We start from the raw sequence: 22,513 nt of genomic DNA, 5'->3' as shown, positions 1-22,513 counted from the left end.
AACTGCTGGTATAAAACTGAAGAAAAGAAATTTTGAGCTGTATCTGCAGGGTTGCCAACTAAAGCAACAGAAGACATGCCACTAGTGCTAAATAAAATTGGGAAATACATCAACCAGTAGATATCTACTAGATTTAACACCATCATCTACGGCTATAGCCAAGGAGCATTTTCTGCATAAACTTAAAGCAGTAAAAAAAAAGCTTTTATCAGATTTCCTGGGGTTTCTAGCACACTTTACCCTTTATGGAACCCAGGTTCTCCATCCTAACATGCTCTCCATCCCATCCCAGAACAGCGCAGAATAGAAATGCCTTCACATGGTGACGGGCACTGTTAGTAAAACAGCCATTTCAAAGTCAGTGGTCTGCAATTTCCTGAAAATGACCAGGCTCCAAATTCTCCTCATTTCTAACTAGAAACCCATTCTGTAACTAGGTTCCTTCAACAGAGCATGCTTTGTCCCCAGCTTTCACAAGCTCCCATCTGAGCTCTGTGACCATCTGGGTTATCCCAAAGAACCACAGCTGTTCAGTGCTTCAAAAGACAAGACTAGTCTCTCCACGTCACTGGGCACTTGACCCCTTCATGCCTTGAAAGTCGGAACTAAAGTTCTAAACCAGGACAGACACAACAGAAAGCTGGTGGAATAATTGTAGTTTGATGCCGGCTTAAAACACAGGTCCCACCCTGGACAAATACTCAAGTAATCCCAAGCAGCCAACACATTTTAAAAAGATACTAAGTAATGGTTGCTCAAAACCCTTTCTGAACAAAAAAGCCTTGCAGCGTGAGCTGAACCTTACTAAATTTTGCTGGATTAGCAAAACAGCTTAGAAAAGAACTGAAAAAAAAAATACATTATTTTCCATCTCAGATTCCAACAATACTATGTAGCCAACAGCACTTTGTAGATTTGTTTCTTAGTTTTTAAGTCACGTTGGTCATATCTTGCAACATGTACTGGCAGGATTCAATGTTTTCCTAAGAAAACTGGGGTGGCAGATACTGACACTGATCCAGAAATAGTTTACTCTCAAGCTGGATATTCTTTTTAACCCTGAAAGTTCATCTATGTCCTGCTAATGAGCTACAGACTTCATTACAGCAAACATTTCAAAATGTTCATCCATATTTATTTTAATGGTGTATTACTATTGTATTAGCTCTAAGCATAACACATAAAAAGTTAGATGTACAAGCATAATCATCTCTATTATATTGATTATACACAATTAAATTAGCCAAAAATGTCACGTAACACAATCACAGGGCTAGATTAAGGGTGGGGGGGGTTCTTTTATAAATGATTTTGAGGCACCTTAAGATCATCTAAGTTTTCAAACTGTATATTTTAAGTAAAAATGGAAAGGTGAATGTTGTGGAATTTGTATTTATAAAAGCAAAACAAAAATCAGGATATCTCCGTTGTTACAAAATTGAAAATTTAATCCTTGAAGCTGCTGCTGCATGTCAACAGCAAGGCACCCCCATGCTCCAAACAGCCTGCCCCTTGCATGTCTTCCTCCAACTCTGTTACAGATAACAAGGGAGGAGTGGTCTCCACAGAACTGTTTTTCCTGCAGAACAGCTATGAGTCAGCTTGCCTCATGTCTCTGTGACTAGCAGCCTAATTGCCTTGCTACTCATGTTTTTTTGGGGAGGTAAGTGGGATCACACCTCACTGAAGCACCATACAGAGAGGAGCAAAAGTGAAACCAAGCTGATCAACAGCCACTGACCAGGCTCCCTGGACAGCAAGAAAGAAATTGCCTTCCTGGATTTGTATTTGTTTTAACCAGCTTCAACAGAGGGGAAACATGATTTTTAATCCTACAATGTCCCTTTAATAAACACTCCAAAAAAGACATTTTCCAGATAACCAAGGTATTTTTTACAGTGTTGACTTACCAAGCAGAGCACAACAACCAGCTTTTCTGTTTGCACTACGAGGCAGTACAGAGCAATGAGTTAATAATTTATCATGGCATTGCTCTTGGCAACTGACCATAATCAACTTTTAAAATTCTTCCTCATTCTTACATTTTTAGCCTCAGCAAGAATACAGCATTCTTAGAGCTTCAGCTCTATCTGAACATTTTCTAGCTAGGAGGTTTAATCTGCTCAAACACCTGCCTTCTTCCTGTATACTTCCAGGCTCAGAACAAAGGTCATCATTTCATTTCAATAATCTGATTTAGCAGACAGGAATAACTAGAATATTTTTAAACAAGTCAAGAAGCTAACATTCTTTCAAAAAGACACAGCAGTGTGGTTCTCATTCCTGTATTTCCTTCCCCTTCTTCTCCCAGAGGGAAAAAGAATGAAAAAGCCCAAGCTTCCCCCTCTACCAAAAGCTTTTATTTGTACATGTTCCCCAACTAAAAAGCAAACACCTTTTCTCTCATTTTATATTACCAAGACTTACACCTCTACATAATTTTGGGGAAAACCTAACTAGTTAACACACCCTTCCTCTCAATCAGAAGCATCTAGCTGTGGTGTTCAGACAACTCATTGGAATGCAAGCTTTTAAGAGAGCTTAGATGTGATGTGTAAAAAGAGAGTTAACTGTTCTAATTATCACTTTGTTGAAGCTTTGGCCATGGAAAACTATCTTCTTCCAAGGACAACTGTGCTACTTGGTCCTCCCCTTATTTCTCAACCCCAGCTCTTACAAACTCCACCACTTCAAAATCAATCCCGGACCTGGTTCAGCCAACCAGCCCAACAACTTGCCATGGCATGGACACCTGACTTGCCAGCTTGGCTCACTGTGGCTGAACCAGATAAGGGGTTGCTCACACAAACAGTTCAGACTGCGGATGGGAGGGAAGGGCAATAAAACACTAGGAAACAAACTGACACTATGCGGTCAGTGAGGAAAACCAAAGGTGGCACCCCTCAAGCAGCACTAAGGTAGCTGGATGAGTGCTCCTGCCATGGAAACATCTAGGAACGATCATGCCCACCTTTAACTGTTTCACTAAAAGCACATTTTAAATTAAATCAGACTGGTGCAAGTTTGTGTGCTCACAAAAACGTACGTCTAGAATTTAAATTGCAACTTTAGCTCAACTAGTGCAGCTTACTGTTGAGTCAAGAACCTAAGGGCAGGCAAGCTAAGGGCCTGGGCAGATGCTAAATGAGCCGTTTAAGGATTTACAACTCATGATCTCTAAGACAGTTCATTATCCAAGTAAAACTTGCTTGGTTCAAACCTCCTTTCTGTGCTTCAGGGCATATCCATGTAAACCACTGCCACATGGGTTTAACGGGATGTGCAGCCAAACGACTGGGGTGGCTGCACACGCAACCTTCACTTATGAGTGAAAACGAGCAGCTGGGTTGAGGCTGAAGCACCTTCAGTGTGCACGTAAACTCAGTAAACACAGGGTGTGTGGAGATACCAGAGGCAGCCTCGAGGCACTAGCATAATTCTGCCATCTAGTTAGTAAATACCAAGCTTAGTATTTACACACAACAGACAATGTAACAGGTTCTCCCCAAGGCAGCCTCTGTCAGAAAGAAAGCTGTTTCTCCACACAGGCATCTTTTTTCCTGATTTCACCCCATCTAGAGATGCTCATGTAAGGCAGCAAAAATTAACCCATAAAACTTCCCACGGATTTTTTTTTTTTTTCTCCACTAGACATGCTGCATGTGTATAGCATGTACGGATAAGTGCTTCTGTGCCGCTTCTCTCGTGGCAGCAGCTATTTTCGACTAATAACTGCTATGGTCTCCCCTCAAACGCACACATTTTAAATCACAGTATATCAATAAAATATCGTCACAGCTCTTTTGTTTACAAAGCCTGGCAGTACAAACCAACAAAATGCTTCCTAAGTTCACTTGAATGCAGGGCACCCTTAAGAGATGCTTTCAATATTACAAACATCAGAATCCAGACACAAAATGTACCCTTTCGAACTATGTGGCTTTAAAAGTATTAAACGTTTTCTTCAAATATCCCTATTATTTTTAAATAAAACATTTGCAAGACCAAGATCTTAGCTTGTAGTTTAGGAAAAGTTTTCTGATGTTTCTTACTGTTGAGAATTATTTCTAGGCCATTACCACTGAAACAACGCGTAATACAGCTCATTTGAAGGACCGTATCATAAAATGATTAGCTTTTTATAAAAAGAAATGGTAGAATGTTGTGTTACATCAAGCATTCATAATTAGACATATGTCTTTCAGAAGTGCACATTTAGGAAAATATTCTACCAATAGTAACTTCTTGGTTTTCTTCTCAGGAAACCCCTCCACAACCCATTTTTAAATAGTCTAAATTAACACATTTCTATACTACGGCCCTATCAGACAAATTAAAACTGTATTTCACTCAGTTGTTTCAATAGCAACTTATTTCATTGTTGCTTTTAGCTGACACTAAAAGAAATATGTTTCTTTTAAGAAGAAAAGAGCCAATATTTTCAAAAATGCCACAAGCCATCCCTAGCAGTCAAACTTGAGACTATTTCTCAACACAGAAAGTTTCATTTTCATTCATAGGTCTAAAACCACCTTTGTAAAGAAAAAAAGTCCCCAAACAGACACTTCCTCTCTGCAGTTCCTTCTTTTGTTTATTTCAAAAAGAAAAAAGTTGGTTGTTTTTTCGAAAAAAAAAAAACCAAAACCCACAGGATGGCTGCCTCTCAGTAGCACAACACCAAGGGCACCTGGAGCCCTTTGCCAGGCTCACAGAGCTCTTGCCAAGCTGGTTCAGAGGTACCAGAAGACAGGGAAGTAAATTCTTGTGATTTGTGCAGCATTCTCGGCACTCCACAGCACCTAAGCTTCATATTTATTTTCTTGATGGCTAATACCCTTGTTTGCATGCTTGATTTAAAGGCAGCATGACAAAGCTTGAATGGCTACAGATGTAAAGGGTTTACAGGTGCTTTGGAGAGGCAGGGAAGACAGCACCACAAAACAGCAAACATCCCAAGAGAACAGGGGTGGATAACATAACCAGAACCTCCGAGGACAATGTCAGTCAAAACTGCTTTCAGCAGACAACGTGGAAGCCCTGGCACTTTCAAGACACAGTTTTCATGAAAGCTCTCCCTAAGAGGTCATCTTCTGGTCAGAAAGATGGTCTCCACTAAAAACAAACCATGCCATCACATCCTTGGGCAACTATTCTTGTTAGCTCCAAAATTGTCTAGTGCAGAACAGGTAGCACTTAGGAGAAAACTAACAGTACCCTTGTCAACTTGCTTTTAACTTGAAATTGAGTCTGGTTGGAAGAGCAAGTTAAACATTAATTTTCTGACAGCAGTCAGCCTGTAATTTCACGATCACATTTTGCTGCTTCTTTCCCTAGCTACAATATAAAATTGAATAAACACCAAGACAGGCAAGAACTGGAGAAGAGCGTAAGTGAATGATACAAAGCTTGTAAAAGCAAGGTAGTTTTCTCCTAACCTGTCAGCTTTGTTAACTCTCTCAAAAATTCCCATGAAAAACACAAGTAACCCTAGAGGAACAAACATACAGCATGACAGAACAGCATATGCAGCCACAATATGTATTAACATATTTTTTTCTCTCAACAGCAGGCAGCAATTCGAATCAACCAAGCTCACCCCTTTCTTCCAATTCTGAAACCCACTCTCATGTGGGATGACATTTATACTGAACCCACTTCATAAGTCAAACCCTTGCCATGCAAGAAGGTGAGGCAAATGCGGAAGGAGCTTACAAATGAAGCGATGAAACCGTTAGTATGCTAACGGTAACCATTCAAGAAGCACAAAACACTCCCCTCAAAATAAAAAATGTATTTGGTATATTCACACAGAAATGTTGATGTGATGATGAGTTAAATATAGGGTGTTCTAGAAATAGACTAAAACATCTAATTATAGCAGCAGGCAGTGACATTCAATCCATCTAAAAACAACCTTTTCCCACAGTTTCCAACCTATGTATTTAGTATTCTTATTCCCAGCAACTTACCTTAACCACAATATTTCCCCCCCCAACACAGACAGAAATAATTTTTACATGCAAGTTTAAAAATTGGAGGTGCTTTCCAGGCTAACAAAATGGCTATCATTGTCACATTCAAACCTGAACCTAGCACGAAGTGTCACATGACCCAAGATGACTGATCTCTTTCAGGACAAATAAATGACCTGAGCTCTAGCCATTCGATGCCTCGCTAAAGATAACTGGTAGGTAGTGAAGGTCTAAAGCACATCAAGGTAAGAATGCATAAACTTTAGTCTATCTAATGGGATCCTTTCAGCACAAAGGCTGACACTGCAGGAAGCTCTGCCACAGGACAAGCCCATATTGAAGAATAAATTGTTTTTACCTCCACACAGATTAGCCCGGTCAGGTCAGGAGAGTGATAATGTCCACAGCCTTTCACATGGCTTCTGCGGACTTTCGATAAGCAAAAGACTTCAAATTTCAGTATGTATAGTCTCTGTCAACTCCTTTATCTGTGAAGGAACATTTAAGTAAGATTTAAGGAAGCAAATCGTCTCTAAAGCACATCAGTGGCATTAAAACGATAAGCACAGTAAGTCACTGGCATATGGTAGCAAAGTTTCAGCGCTTATGGAGCGGATTGTAACCAAGGCTGGAAAAGTGAACTCCACCTCCTGCCACTCCTGTGCTGAATCACTCCGGTGGGGAAAAGTCCTCACTGCTCCTCACATACCCAACAAAACTTCACCGAGTTACCAACAATGTCAGTGAGAACAACAGAATCTGCGGCAAAAGCTGAGAAACTTTTGCTAATGCAAGAAGTGAAAGCTATTTTGGAGATCAACGCTTCTCTTCTGAGAGGGAAATTCTGCATTTTCTTACAAAGTCTTTTCCATCAGCTCACTGAACAGTTTTACCAAAGACCCCTCCCTTGAATACAGCTATGCTGAAAAGGGAGAAAAGGCTACACTTCCACACCTCGTGTATTTTTATTTCTTTTATACACAGAAGTGTCCAGAGTAATGCACACCACTGAAGTACGAGTTTGCAGCAATACTGAAACATCAGGCTATACCAGGCCAACAACATTCTTCAAATCTGGACGTTTACTACTGGGGTTTTTTCTTTCTTTTTTTCCTCATTTGAGTGCCAAGATCACTGACTTGGCAATTCTAATATTCAATGGATGAAAAAAAGAGCACATTAGAAAACAGGCACTTCTGTAAAAGCATGGGTCTGGAAATAAAGTTCAAGCTAACTGGCATCTAATCATACCACTCCCATGGCTCATCTCACAACAACCACAAACTCAATCCAAACTGAAAGATCCCTGCCTTAGGGTGGGAGGAAAAAAGAAAAGTGGTTTGTTTTTTTGGTTTGAGGTTTGTTTTTTTTTTTTGGAAACAAACACAGGCTTCAGCTATAATAATCAACAAAAACTAATGTCATTTCTCTGTCCCTGCTAATCCACTTCTTCTCTGCCTTCTAGATCTGTCCAAGCTGTCATCTGTAAGGCTTGGAGGACTTTCAAAACACTTTTTCCTAGCTCCACCACTGCACCACAGATGCTCCTGTAGCCCTGGTGTAGTCCTTGTGCAGCAGCAAGACATGCTCAACATGGCAGCACTGCCTTCAAAGAGGAACTGCTCCTGCGTGAAGCCCTGCTCAAGAGAACGCACCAGCAGCTACTTACCCTTTAGCACACAAAAAAGCATTCTGCCCAAGATAAACAGCTGCAGCTTGGGAACCGTCTTAGGATAACTCCAGTTTTTAAGGCTGGATGTCTCAACAAGGTCCAGTACAGCAGAAAGAAGGGGAGGAAAGAGGTAAGGAAAGGGAGGCTCATGCTCTGCCAGTTGCAAGCACAGCAGACAGTTGTCTCAGCTCTAAGATCTGAAAATTAATGATGAAAAAAAGGAAGATGCAAATACTTTAAAGATTTTTTTCAGTAAAAAACTTCTATCGACAACTCAAAACATTTTTTTCCAAGCAGTTCCTCTGTAGTTTTATCATCTCCTCTGTGGATTTTTCAACATGAAACAATGCACCAAATAAATATCCCAAACCCTTGCAAAACCTGTTGCTTTTCAAAACAAAACAGACAAAACCAAAAGATGGTAAAAACACACCGTACGGTAACATGCAGAAGGAAGATATGGGTGAACACTGGAAAGGCTGAAGACAAGAGACAGTCTCACCCAAAGCACGACCATTTACTTAATGGTTGCCTCCCTCTCTCCCCTGCAACCAATTGCAGTATTAAGCAAAACTCCATTATACTTATCAGATATAGGCTCCATACAGTAAATGAAACTGGAAATGTTCCCCTGTGTGCAATAGTTCGAGCTCCCTGCCATTTCATTTTCAGTAAGATGATACTCAACTTTATTTCTCAACTGGAAGACTGAAATATAGAGTCCGAAGTTACATACTCAGACAAAACTTCTAAATATACTAGCCTGCATTTCTGTTCGACTATAAACAAGGTGGAAGCACTCTCTGTTTTCATAATACCGTGCTAGAGTTCAGAAGTACATAATTAGGAGAATCAAGGTAGTTTTGATCCACTGAAAGTTTAAAAAGCAATTTGACACACCGCAATTACCTCCAGCACTTTCTTCTCCCATTACAACTACCACTAAGCCCATTTTATAATTGGTCTGTCCCTCTGCCACAAACACCATCCCTATTACTATCACTTCTTCGTCATTTTCAGGAAAAGGCGAGTACCTGCCCATTTCTCCCTCACTATATAAAAACTACACCACGGCAGTTGCCAGCAAGCAAGTTTGTTTCGGCAAAAACAGAACCACAATTTAAGGCCATGGGCACAGAGAGATCTGCCTCTGAAACGACAAACCTGCCATTTTAGCGTCGCTCAGGGCCACACTGGGCGAGCGGCAGCAGCAGAGCCAAGGTGCTCAGAGCCACAGCGCCCAGTGCAAACTCTGTCCCAATCACCTGGGCCGTGCTCTGCTACGTGCTGGACGGGTCCAGGTAAACGCGGCTTCGGAGTAAATAAAATTAATTTATCCTACAGTCAGCTGAGCAGTGGCCGAAGGGGTCAGACCAGCAGGCTGCCTGACACCTCCAAACGCTTCAAAGGCAACACAATTATGAAACGCATCAAGATCACCCGCCAGCCGCGACACTCACGGAGCGCGCCGGTCACAGAAGCACAGCGGCGGCCGCGCTGCCTTTCGCCCGGAGCGACGCGCTCGGCTACAGGCAGCTCGCAGCGCTGCTGCCCCGGGACAGCGCCTTCACTCTCGGCTGCCTGGATTTTTTGTGTTTTTTTCCCAAGCGCGCCCAGGTGCTGCACTTTACCAGAAGTTCCCTTCCCCCGCGACCCCCGCCCTCCCCAGACGGCCGAGGAGCGCGGCTCCCGGCGCGGGCGGCACGTCGAGGCGGCAGAGGCCGGCAGCCCAGGGACGCCGCGTCCCCCCTCCCGGCCGCCCTTCCTTCCCTTCCCCTCCCTGCCCTGCCCGGGGAGCACGTACCGCCTCGCCGCGGGGCCTGCGGCGCCGCCCCGGCCGCCCGGCAGCTTCGTGCAACTAAAATGGCTCCTGTCGAGGGGGGGAAGTGGTGCCCGGGCCCGGCCGGTGAGTCACCGCGGGGCCGGGCGGCTCGGCTCGACACGACACGCCCCGGGCGGCGGCCAGCGCTCGGTCGGGCCCGGCCCCGCAGGTGGCGGCGGCCGCGATGCGCTCCCCGGGCTGTGCTGGCGGGGTGCGGGCAGCCGGGGAGAGGGCGGCCCGCCTCGCCTCGCCTCGCCTCGTGTGCGGAGCGTGAGGGAGCGCGGCCGCTCGGCCGGCTCACACCAGCGGCGGGCCCATGGCGGCTCCCGCCCACCTCCCTGCTCCGCCACCCCGGCCGCAGAGGCACCTAAGGAGCCCCTATGTACAGTCCCACCCCGCTCCCCTTCACGAGTAATAAATAAATAAACACTTTTCTGGGGAACGTATGGTATGTTTCACCAATGCTGTCTTGCTCGCCCTACAATGGCTAACCCCGGAAAAAAAACCCAAAACTTTCTGGGCCCAAATCGCTCAGTGAAATCCCATTAATGTGCAGCGCTCGGTGAAGCGCTGACACGCACCTAACTGCAGAGCCAGGGCTGCCGAGGATCCCCAGTAAGTTTCTGATACACTCCTCATGTTCTTTCAGGGAACTGCCATGTCTAACAAGCATCGTGCCCCGAGCCATTCAGCCCACAGATGAAGGCAACGTCAGCGCTTCAGCCAGGCTCTAGCAACTCATCGGGCATGCCTGACACATATTTAATCTTAACAACATGACGTGGAGGGTGAGGACAGAATGACTTCCACCTTATTTTAGTGGGAAGGGTAAACGCGGGCTCTGTTTGCAGGCTGGCACATGCATTCATTTCCCACTGACTGGCAGAAGGACAGAGTCCAAAGCGGCACGGCGGCTGTAGGGGAAGACACCGCACAAAGACCCAAGCCATGCAGGCGACGAGAGGCTGTAACTGCAGGGCAAGGAGCTGGGAGGCCAGAGAGGGCAGCAGGAGCAGAGGCAACCTTGCAAGGAGCAGGGAAGCTGCGAGTAAAAACCTGACACTACTTCTAGCAAACACATCGAAATAATTCCAGATATGATTTAAGTGTGGCTGTCATTAACCCTCCCGGTAATAAACTGTAATGCCACAAGTGGCATGCTGAGCAAAACTCATTGCTTTTTGGATGTTAGTATCTCCAGCTACTGGTTATGTTTAATAACCAAGAAGAAAATGTTGGTTTTACTTGCAAGTAATTCAGCCCCTGTGATACCTACATGGCACTCAAAGGCAAAACTGGCTCCCAGTTTACTGTTTAAAGAGCAGTTATCCAGGTACAATTTTATTACATAGGTTTTATCATGTTATTTTGCAGCCTGCTTTAGTGGGAGATCTGAAAAAAACAGCAGTAGCACATTTTTATGACTAGCTGAGTAAAGGTCTCAATTAAGTCGCTACTAAAGTAGCTTCACTACAGCTTTTTATCAAAATATGTCTTCATTTGTATTTCTCAGCTGAAAAGAGACCATGTGGAGGAAACACCATGATGTTATTTTAGTCACATATATTTTCCACCTCTCGCAACAGATGTACTTTCCCTCTCTCCAGCAACTTAATTATAATCCAATCTTACATCTAAAAGTATTTGTTTCTTTTGCTGCAAAACCCTTTGGAAATCATGAGGCACCGCAGGGAGAAATCTGACCCAGGTGCACAAGTAGTTACAAGGAAACTGTAACATTGGCACAGGGAGAGTGCCATTTTAATTACTAGAGTCTAATACTTATATTTTACAGGGGAAAAAGCCAACACAGCCTTATCCAGTCAGTCAACTAAATGCAAAAATCATTTCGTAATGATGTACAAGCACAAGCTATGCAAACATTTAGCCATTTCTAAGCTAAATCTGGAAGCATTATTTTCTAAAAAAAGCATATGTAAAAAGTAAACGTATTTAACAAATGAGAATGCAGGTGAATGTTTATCTCTGGAAATGTATCAGGTTTCTTGCTAATTTTAATTTTGGCTTAAAGAAGTGACCTTGCCCATTGCTGGGATAAGTATCTCTATGAAACTTAGATCATTGTTTGCACAGAAGACATAGCCAGACACTGACCAAAAACATGGCTTAAGCCAATTTAAACAGCTTTAGCCCTCTGCTCCATCACAGCTGCATATTCCTTGCACCAAAATATCCCCCCAACCTGTTTCCCAGCACAAATATTTGTGCAGTCGCACAGTATGGCAGAGGGTGGAACCCACCAGTGGAAAAGTTAAGGCTGCAGAAATAAATAAATAAATAAATAAATAAATAAATAAAGAACACAATACAATTTTCACGTTGCCATTGGCCCTGGCCTGCAGAGAAACACATGCCAAATTACACCCTGAGGGGAGCAGTGCAGCACACCGGCTGGGGTGGCAGAGAACATGGATACGGCTCCCACTTCTGCTGGCCTCATGTGTGACCCCAAGGAAGCCACTTCTCTTTTTATGCCCTGCTTTGAGTCCATCCTTCTCAACTGGCTTTGAAAGCAACAACTCTTGTTACAAGGATGGAATGGGATGGGATGGGATGCTTCCCCAGGAGATGCAGAATGGGACCACAGCAGATGGCCTGCAGAAGGGACAGCATGAGGCTCTGAAGGCACATGAGAACCGACCAGAGAGATGTGCTCTGGAGGTGTGCTGCCCTACCCAGAAAACAGATACACTTTAGTCTCATGAAAATGGGCCAAAAGGGAGGTTTGTGGAGGAGAACACATTATTTTGAAGAAGGGTGCAGAAACTTTAGATTTAAAAGCTCACTGGTTTTTATCTTCACACTGTATTATACACAAGGTCACCACATTAGAAGCCTAGCAAGCCCTCATTTACATGGTACCCTGTGGTGCCATTCCTAAAGCAGCTCAAGATGCTGTAACTCCTCTCCACTATTGCCAGAGGAGATCCCACCACCCTGCTGTCAGCTCAGGCTCATACCATTAACTCGCACAGGCTGAGGGCCTCATCAAACTGGCTCAAGACCAGGTAAAAATCTGATTTAAGGAACTTCCATTTCATATTGTTTTTGTAGGATCCCAGTATCTCAACCTTCACAACATATTTAATCTCAGGCATCCCTGTAAGAAAGAAATCCTAATAATCCCATTTACAAGCATGGCAGGGAAGAACACCTGAGCAATGGACATGCCTGAGATCACACAGTGTCTGTGTAAGGACAACATTTGAACCAGCCTTTCCCCAAGTGTTCAGTTAGCACCCAAACTCCTGCACTTTCCTTTCTCCTTGGATACAACACTGAGAAACATATAGTAGCACTGCTACAATATTTTAATATAATATCTTATCTATCATGCTGTTACTGTCCTGGTACTTAGGATTTGTGGACTGGCACATACCACTGTGCCACATAAAACAGACTGAAACTGTTGTGGGTTTCTAACACTGCCAGATGCATAATGACCTAAATATTTATGCATGGAGAAAACTGCATCAGGAGATTGTAAGGTAACTTGCTCCTATTCCCAGAAGAAGTCTCTGCTATGGGACATAGGCATAGAAAAGTTCTCTTCACTGTGTTATTTAACCACAATTCAGACCACATACTTATCATATTTTTAAGACAATTGTTTGCCATCTACAAACCTCTTGTATTTTCAGAGATTTTAGTAAAAAAACATCTTAAAGGAGAAATGTAGAACCCAGGGGTTTAGATACCTGCATTGCAGCCCATGCAGCTATCCATTCTTAATTTGCAATTTAAAGGTATGGTTCAGTGATGTTTTAGTGTGCACTGAGTATAGGCTGAAAGTAGAGCACCATGAATTTGAGAGAAAACAGTCTATGTTTTCACTGTGCTGGTCTTCTGAACTGTAGTTGAATCATAGGAAAGGAAAGGTGGTAGTAAACCAAGTACATATGAACAGGCCACTATTCTTTTCAAAACCTGGGAGGGAAGGTAACCCAGGTCTCCTTTGTTAAGTTTAAATCCTTCAGATCGTAAATGTCATCTTCCTTCAGAATACACAAGAGTCCTTCACAAGTCTTCAGTCTTCCAAGCTTCCAGAAATTATGCCTTTGTAGCAGAAGGGGCAAGAGAGGTGTTTGAAATGAAATGGATTCACAACTGAGCACCAGGCAGCTTTAACCTCATCCATTTTATGCTTCTAAGCTTGCCTTGTGTTTCCTAGCGAAGGCATATTTGGCAAGGTAGCTGCCTTTGCCAAGCAGCACAGGAACATCCCACACAGCTACAAACCCCTGACCTTGTACAGCCTTGCACAAACTCTTCTTGGATCACCTCTAAGGTATTCTTAGGTCACATCCCAGAGGTGACAAGTGTCTAGGAAAATCTACTTATATAGTCTCTTTTCCTCGCTCTTTTAAGTTCCTTCCTTCCTCCTTTTGTTATGAGTTTATTCTGCTGAGAAGTAATGCTTCTCAGTATTTCTGAGAGTGGTTTAAAATGTGGTTATATCCTCCTTTCTACTGACAAGCAAGATTCAGAGGGAAAGAATTGCAAAAATCCAGGTAGTAAATACAGCTCTGACACAGAATAATCTCTGATCCACTCTCAGCCAGAAGCTGCAGGCTCCAGCTTCTCTCTGACACTTCTCTACCAACCTTAACCGCATTTTCTCTCCCCATCCTCTCCTTGCACCAGTTTTTGTCCATGTGGTACCTGTTAAACTTTCCACTGATCCCATTAAAGACATTAAGAGACACTGGAACAGTTTGCCCAGAGAAGTTGTGGATGCCCCCACCCTCAGGTGTTCAAGGCCAGGTTGGACGGGGCTTTGAGCAGCCTGGTCTAGTGGAAGGTATCCCTGCCTATGGCAGGGGGTTGGAAGTAGATGGTCTTTAAGGTTCCTTCCAACTCAAACCATTCCATGATTCTATGACGACTGTGGCAGAAAGCTGACTGGGATGGGTGGGGAGCACTAGCTGCTGTTGAATCAGCTCAAAAAGACTGATGAGCACTGCTAGTGAAGGGCATAGGATCTCCCTCTGTGGGTAGTAATGGACTACAAGACCGGGCCAGCACTAAAGTCAGTTTTCACTCTAAGACTCACATGATTGCACAACAGCTGTAAAAAAAAAAAAAAAGCTCGACACATGTTACTTGGGGGATGCTACAGACAGAAAGAAGGGACAGAGATGGTGCTTAACCCACAGCTCTCAGATCTAAGCTAGCTCTGTTCCACCCTCCCTCTGCACTCTACTTGCCTGTTTGTTTTGGAAAATGCACTGAAAGTCGTTTAACATCCTATAAATACACCTGCCAGTAGGTGTGACAGAAGTCACACTTGTAAACCCATAGCCCTGAGGCACTCAAGACAAATCAAAGATAGGACAAATTCATCCCCCATAGTTCTCTCAGTGAGCTTTAGACCCTCCAAAAAATCATGAAACAGAAAGAATTAAACCACAATCTGCAAATATTTGTATAATGTATGTATTACCTCTTTTTCTCAGATGCCTCATCATCATGCCTCACCCAATGTTATCAATAACCACATTCAGACAGTAAAGGCTCCTGCATCCTGAAATCCAACTCACTTATAAGTTGCTACTTTCCAATTCTTCATTCAGAGTCACTAAACTGATCCAAGGCGGCCAATATCCCTTATACTTTTAAATACATCTCTAGACCCTGTTCCAGCACAGGCCCTACAACAAAGGCAACTAATGGGAAGTAAATGGGCAGAGAAATGTATTTTATACCAACAAATGGGTAACTGTATCTGGATTATTTTTTTTTCATCTAGAAGAGCTTACTGATTGAAAAGACAGAAACAGTTTCTGAAACAAGGCAGAAGATAGTGCAGTTCTAATTAATGCCCATTAATTAGAATTCACAGCTATGCACTGTGAAGGTAATGCTATTTTATGTACAGAACACCTGACCACAACATATTTGCAACAATCAAAGCCAAAATGACCTCATTTTTGTATGGTAACAATTACTGGATATCCCAAGAGAACCAGCAAGGACATAACACTATGATGTTCTAATCCCAGATTCTCACACACTGTATGTACCAGCCCTGAATTTTTTTTTTTAAATAATATACTTCAATATTGTACAAGGCTATACAACCCTGACTGCAGTAAGATTCAGCTAGATGCTTAGCTTTCCAAAGGAAACTATCACCTGGGTATACAGCTGGTTTGAAAGACAAGTATTAGGTCGCCCATCTATTTTTATGGATTTGCACGCAAAACAAAGCCTTTAAGCAAATATGGATTTCCTGCTATTGTGCAGGAAAGACACAAAGGTGAGGGAATACTAGGTATGAAATGAAATTGATAAATACTGCTAAAATTCAAAAACATATATATGACAGAAAAGGTTAGACTTTCCAAGGGTAAGAAACAATCTTTCCAGAAAGAAAGTCAGTGTTGATTCTTAAAGCAGACCAGCACCGGATGTCATCCCACAAGGTAAGCTTCAGATCTCCCACTATTATATTCCTTCAGAGCTGTGTTGCTTTAACAGGGTGGTTATATTTGCTCTGCAGTCCTTGCAAGGATAATTTTTGAAGAATCCAAGCTCAATCTAAACTCTGAAAGGATGTTACTACACCAGTAGCAGTAAACTTAGCCTTTGCTCTTTTCCTCTCTTATACACACACAGAAATAAATCCAGAGCTATTTGTAAACATGTTCTGTGGTTTTTGTTTTGTTTCTGCTGTCAGAATGTTGCAATCCCTGATACAAGACTGAAAAAAAAACAAACAAGCGAAAGAACAGAAATGTATACCAAGTGAAACTATGTTGCAAATACGGCTAAGGAACATAAAAGCAAAGACTGGGTGGGTTTTATATAGTCCAATAGTGGTTTCTTAACTGGGACACTGTAGTTGACTGAGAAATCCTCATTAAAAAGCTATAACTGTATTTTTCCTCTTCTCATTCTGTGAGTCACTCATTACGTTTTTGGATGTTGCAACACATTCATGAATAATAAACACATACTGGGAAGAAGAAAAAAAATACCCAGTGTTCACACTGGATTTTTTTATGTCTATCAGTATAAAAATCAAATCAAGAATGAAGCTGAGATTTGTAGAAGTTTCTATGCAAGGAATGCTATTAATCACAGAGAAAGTATTTGGTACAGCCAGAGACAAGCGCACAGATACGCACAGAAGTTACAGCACGACAATGTTGGTATTACTATTATTGTTTGGCCTTTATACAGAGCAAGAGGACAAGGGGAGGGATCATAATGTTCCCCATCAAACCCTCTCCTGAGGGAAAACACCCAGGCACCGCCCTTAACTAGACAGTTCTGGACCCAAAGCTGTACTTCTGCAGCTGCTTTTTTTTTTTTTTTTTTTTAATTAATTTTCTTTTAAAGGCTAAAGTTAGTTTGCAGAGACTGCGCAGTCCCAGAAAGTCAGCTGTGCTACAGGAAATTGTTGATATCTTGAAGAAGTACCAGGGAATTATTTATTCACATTTCAGTTTTAGACAGTAACAAAAAGCATCTAGTACATGCACATGTCGGGGTCGTTGCTGCAAAGGCTTTCTACTGCTCAAGTCAGATGAAAATGTGTTTGCTTCTATTCCAGTTTTTGTTATCCTTTGAATCCCGACATCTTAGACTGGCCTTATCAGCTACCTTGCACACTTGTGCCGACTCCCTGTACAGATGCAGGCCAAATTTATGGAATTAAAGGAAAACCAGATAAACATCATTTTTAGAAAAATGTTGAGCCAGAGTTCCACAAATATTTTAGATGCTTATGAGAATGCAACAGGGTATTTCTGCACTGCTCAGGATGTGAACACAAAAAAAAGACCGTGTGTTTATGGAAAAATATATAAGTGCTAACTTGGAGAGGCAAGAGAAAAAAAGTTTTGCAAAAAAGTAAGCTCATGTGAATGAATTAATTTTCCATCGCAACTCATTCACACAGATAACTGGCTATTAAAGAAACGTTAGCTAGAAACACAATCCAAATACTTGCTTGTTCAGGAAACAATCAATACTTTAAGCAGTGGGCTTCCCTACCCAAATACATGCTACATTAACCACTTGGTGAATACATAAATCATGGAGAAGAGAGAAAAAAAATAAAGACTGCAGGACACAAAAAGGAGAGCTGTGGGGAAGCTTGGCACTGCAGGAAAGGTGAACTGGCTGCTGGAAGGCCAACTCTCAGCTACATTTCAAGTTGCACGAACAGAAGTCCTGTATCTCTATGCTGATCTTCAGCCAGGTGGGCAGTCTTACCAGCAAATCCTGTAAGATTATAATCCTGTGGATCACCTCAAGAAACCAAACCGTCACCTCTACTATTGTCACTTGCCCATAAAAACTAGGTACAGCTGTCAGACATAGCCTAGAAGATACCACTGCACACACGCACAGAAGCTCAGTTCCAAAGAGAATTCTGCTACTATGATGTGTTTTCCAAAAGCCTCTCAGGAACCATTTTTCCTGACTCTGTGGTTTAGGGAGCTCTGAAAACAACACTGGGAACAGAGGCTAAGAGAACAAGAGCACATTATGGCAGGCACATTTTCTCAGATGTGCTTTTTTCTCCTGCTTTCCACTAATAGAGGTCATTCATTTAACGGAGGGAGTTCAATATTCTCCCTAAGTAACCTGTCATAGACTTAGTATCCTCAATGCTCAGTTCAAAGTACTATGTTTATTATTTTAGTCTAATATTGTCAATTTAGCATTTCAGTATATATGTTTAACATTACAACCCATTTAGCCCTGCATTTACTGAGAGTCCATCAGCTTTGAAGATCTGTGCTCTGGAAAACATATCACTAGCCAGAGAGGAATGATTTCAGCTCCCTCTGCCATCAAGGGACACAGACCTAAATTTGAGTAGAGTGCTCACATTCTAGGACAGTAGTCTAAATTCAGAGTGTTTCATCCACTGTTTCTCTCTAATCAACTTTATTTCATGAACTTTTAATTTCATGCTTCCCACTTTTAGCAAGACACATTAGAAATGTTTTCCAGCTTCGCCTATCAGACAAAAATATACTATTTGTGACTGCGGTCACAGAAATCTTCCTTTATTTCAACCACTACTGAAAAGTAATAGCAAACTAAATTAATTTTAATATTCCAAATAAGAATAATTAAAACATCTTTTCTTAAGGCAGTGGTCAATAATCTCACTCAGGAAGGAGAAAGAGTGAAGAAAATTACCTTTTTTTTTAGCCTTAAATGCCCACAACCTCAGACCTGTTGGTTTTGGGATATGAGCCCTTGCTGCTTTGCAGAAACTAGGAGCAGCTTATTCCCTACTACTCTCTGTTCTATGAGAAAACAAACTCCCCTACCCTAAACAAGCACCCCGTATTTCGTTTGAGTACTTGTTCATTCACACCATCACTCTGACTCTGACCAGAGCAGAAATACGCATCTGCTAGCTGTGCTTGTACAAGCCCCCAAAGATGTCTCCTCATCATCCATTTATTTTCATTTTTACTAAATGCCAAAGGTATAAAGACTTGAAATCCTCTGGAAAAAAACACAAACATCACTAGTGAGGTAAAGTGGAGCTGGTGGCAGGCTACTCATTCATACATTCTTTTCCTCCACATCCCCGATAAGGCCTTCTTACCCCAGTTTCCCCATCACTTTTCCCCTTGGGTCTGATCACTGGCACCAATCCCAAGCTAACAACAGCACCTGACTCCCCATATAGCTGCTCAGGACTTTCTGTACCCTCCTCCCTATTTGTAAAGGGCAGCAAAGTAAGCCCAGACTGCCTAAAGTGAATTGGGAGATCATGAGCTCTAGCTCTTGGTCATACTCAACTGGGAAAGCTCTGGTGCTTCATTGATGGGTACCGCTCACTTAGAAAATCTGGTCATTAATTAGGTGAAAAAACTGCCTGTCCATACTTCATGCTCTTGCTGTTCTTAAAACTACATCACACTAACACAATGTTTGGGAGAGGAAGGGAAAGAAATCTAAGCTGTAATTACAGATGACTAGGCTTCAGCCTTATTTGGTATGAGCATTCAGATCTGAGTCCATTTTCCTCCCATTAGTAAAAGCTAACACCTTGTCCTTAAAAAGGACACAAAAAAATCCTTCAGTAAACAGATGTCCATGCACTAAGCTGGGTGAGAGGAATTTAAATTCCTTACTATTGGTAATGGCTTACAACTCAACATTCTGCTGTAAGCACTGATCTAGCTCTCAGTTATTCTGTAGTTTAAATTATCGCAGTTTTATCAGCGGGACTATTCACAGTTTCTTCTGCATCTCGTTTTCATGGCTGATATCTTTACAGTCAGAAGGAGGAAACTAATTTGGATCTACCTTCTATTTCTTTCCCTTTCTGATTTGTTTTACCTTGTTTTCTTTCATTCCCAGCTCTATTCCCTACTCTTCAGGTGTATGAACACTCAAAATACATTTTGGAATAAATAGAAAAAATTAGATTGCAGTGGCTCCACAGAGCAAAAGCATGGAAGCACCTGGTTTTAAGCCACCCAAGCTGTGACTATGTTCCAGTCAGAATCCACAGACAATTGCCATCTTCTCCCCTGCTTATCTGGAACCGGTAATTTATTCTTCTGGCAGATAAAACAAGTAATCCCCAAAAAGGTTTTATCACAGAATGGTGAAAAAAACCTTCAGGATTTTTATTTCTACTTGTCTTAAGTCCAATAAGAAACCTAAGGACATGATTTAGAAACCTGACTGGATAAGAAAGGGGGAGCACACATACAAAAAGTACCAGTGACAGTGTTAATAAAACCACCTTTTCACATCACTCCTCCAGTTTCTTTAACACAGTACCTAAATTCAGTATTTTCCCTAATACTACCCATTTAGAATAGCTTCTTCTGCTAAAAGGCAGTTATTCCACAAACATGAACATAGTGCTATACAAAAGAACCATAAATATGCATTTTCTCCCTTAAACCACACCTGCACAAATACCTGTGCCTATCGAAACACCTATAATAAGACTACTGCTCGGTCTGACAATGAAGTATACAGAATGGAAACTTAAATCTAAATATGTGTGTAACACATCCTGCTCCACCTCTGGAAACAAAAATAAAGAGGGACCGATATGTTTGTCCATCATACCATGAAGCAGAAGCTCCAATGAACAACATAGTCTCTAACTATATTCAGTGTCGTTACATGTCTTGACATCAATCTGAAACAAGACAAGGGAGAATGTATGAGCCCTAGAGGATTAGAGAATTCAGAAAAATAAGTAATATTCTCGACAGATATTGAGGCAGAGACATAAGATACACAGTATTCAACACTAATTCTCCACAATAAAAACAATTACTTCTATAACTACCTTTTTTCTTCAGAAAAACATGAAATGAGTTGTTTGCTTCCACTAACACACATAGATTTGGGAAATGAGGAAAAAAAAACCCCATCTAACTAGTAAAGACATTGAGGGGGCTCATACAGTAACAGCCTTGTGTATGACTTGACCTTCCAGTTTCTAGTCACACAGCAATGATAAAACAAGAGACTACAAACCCCCATTTCTTGTGCAGCTTTTATTTCAGAAGGACAAAACAAAAGCTAATGTATTGATTTTCTCACAGAAAATATACAGAGACCTCTTAAGCAAACAACCTCCTGAAAATGTGTTGTGACCATCCAGCTGTCTGACCTCTGTTTTAGACTGTGCCAAAAACTATGTCCAGAGTCAAAGCAAGTAGCTAGGTCAGACTTTAGGTAATGTATTTGCAATAATTCACCTCAGATGAGGTACATAATGATGCAATCACCCCCTCCTTTCCCGAAAGAGTACAATAATGATAGAAGTACACCAGCAAATTTGATCACAAGGACAGTAAAACTCTTTGACATCAATAGATATGCCCTGGAAAATGTTCACAAATGGCCATTTGCCAAGAACATAAAAGTATATTTCTGGCTTTCACCATCTTGGCTGCAGTATATTTATGGTCAGAAGCCAGTTCATTCATTCATTAAAATATTATACCTGTAACAGTTGAAAAGGTTTACTACCCTGTAATATTAACATTTGAAAACTGAGTTTGCAAAAGCCTTAGTAAAATTTTTACAAACCATAAAGACTAAAAATCTGTTAACCCGTAAGATTTGTTCAACTAGGAAAAACTAAAAAAAGCCCCTAGAGGTTTGTTTTGGATGGCTCAAGACTAAGGTTTCGCTCGAAAATGCATTCAGCGAAAGACAGCTGCACAGAGCACATAGATACCCAAATACAAAAGAAGAAAGCTCAGAACCACTTCAGTGGAAGTAAGCGGGTGCTGGGAGACCTACTCTCTGCACACAGTGACATATGGGTGTAATTCCTTTCTCCCAGAAGGAAATACAAAAGTAAAACACTGGCACAAGTCTGTTGGCACAAGGCTGGGGAAAGGCTTACAGTTCAATAGGCTGCGGACACATCTCATTTCCATTATCTCCACTAACACACCACTAATTTCCTCAACCCACCCCACAGCAGCTTCTCAGTACAGCTACCAGAACCTGCCTCAGCTTTGCCACCTCAGCACCTTAATCCATTTTGACTAAAATAAATCTACTGTTTAAACTGCATAAGTTAAGTAAAATAATTTTGGCAGAAACAGAAGGGTTCCCGTGTTCAGCTGGCAGGCTGGGGGGGGAGGTGGGGAGGGCAGTAAATGATGGCAGAAGATGAGTGACAAGGTGCTGGGGGGAGTAGCTGACGGAGCAGAGAGGTGGCCATCACAGCCACAGCATCCATGGGCACGGAGACCAAGCTGCCTGTACTTCCTACACACACTGCGACCCTGTCCCTCCTTGGGACACCCATACACGCTGACACTTCCAGTGACAGTGTGAAGAAGCTGATGTCTTTTTCTGCACAGCTGACCCTCAGGCCTAATGTTTTACTGAGAAGATGACTGCAGCTGGGATCCATAACCATTAAATGCCAGCTATTTCATTAGATGCTGCTGTCTGTCACGTGTGAGGCAGGATGCGCAGGGAGAGCAAGAAAAAACACTGTGCAAGAGCTGCCTGAAGGCCTGTCTGTTTGGGGAAATTACTGCTAGAAATATTCAA

At 42.1% G+C, this 22,513-nt stretch overlaps 1 protein-coding gene across 6 annotated transcripts in view; it reads right to left on the bottom strand.

The window, feature by feature from the left end:
• The window catches only part of ELF1 (E74 like ETS transcription factor 1), a 95,542-nt gene that overhangs the window by 64,608 nt on the left and 8,421 nt on the right, over nt 1-22,513 (bottom strand). The window contains exons 1-3 of one of the 6 annotated variants that reach the window (XM_080376840.1): nt 9,449-9,695; nt 7,642-7,841; nt 6,331-6,460 (exon numbers count right to left, since the gene is read on the bottom strand). The exons of 1 other annotated variant lie outside the window; for it this stretch is intronic. The gene's annotated coding sequence lies outside the window, so the exon portion shown is untranslated. Of the gene's footprint in view, nt 1-6,330; nt 6,461-7,641; nt 7,842-9,104; nt 9,353-9,448; nt 9,696-22,513 lie in introns of those variants that run through there. 4 more of the 6 variants (XM_080376839.1, XM_080376842.1, XM_080376836.1 and 1 more) reach the window with 4 other exon arrangements.

This window comes from Falco punctatus (genome assembly GCF_963210335.1).
Source record: "Falco punctatus genome assembly, chromosome: 2".
NCBI lineage: Eukaryota > Metazoa > Chordata > Aves > Falconiformes > Falconidae > Falco > Falco punctatus.
The sequence above is the reverse complement of the archived record's forward strand: the minus strand, read 5'-3'. Positions and strand labels throughout refer to the sequence as shown.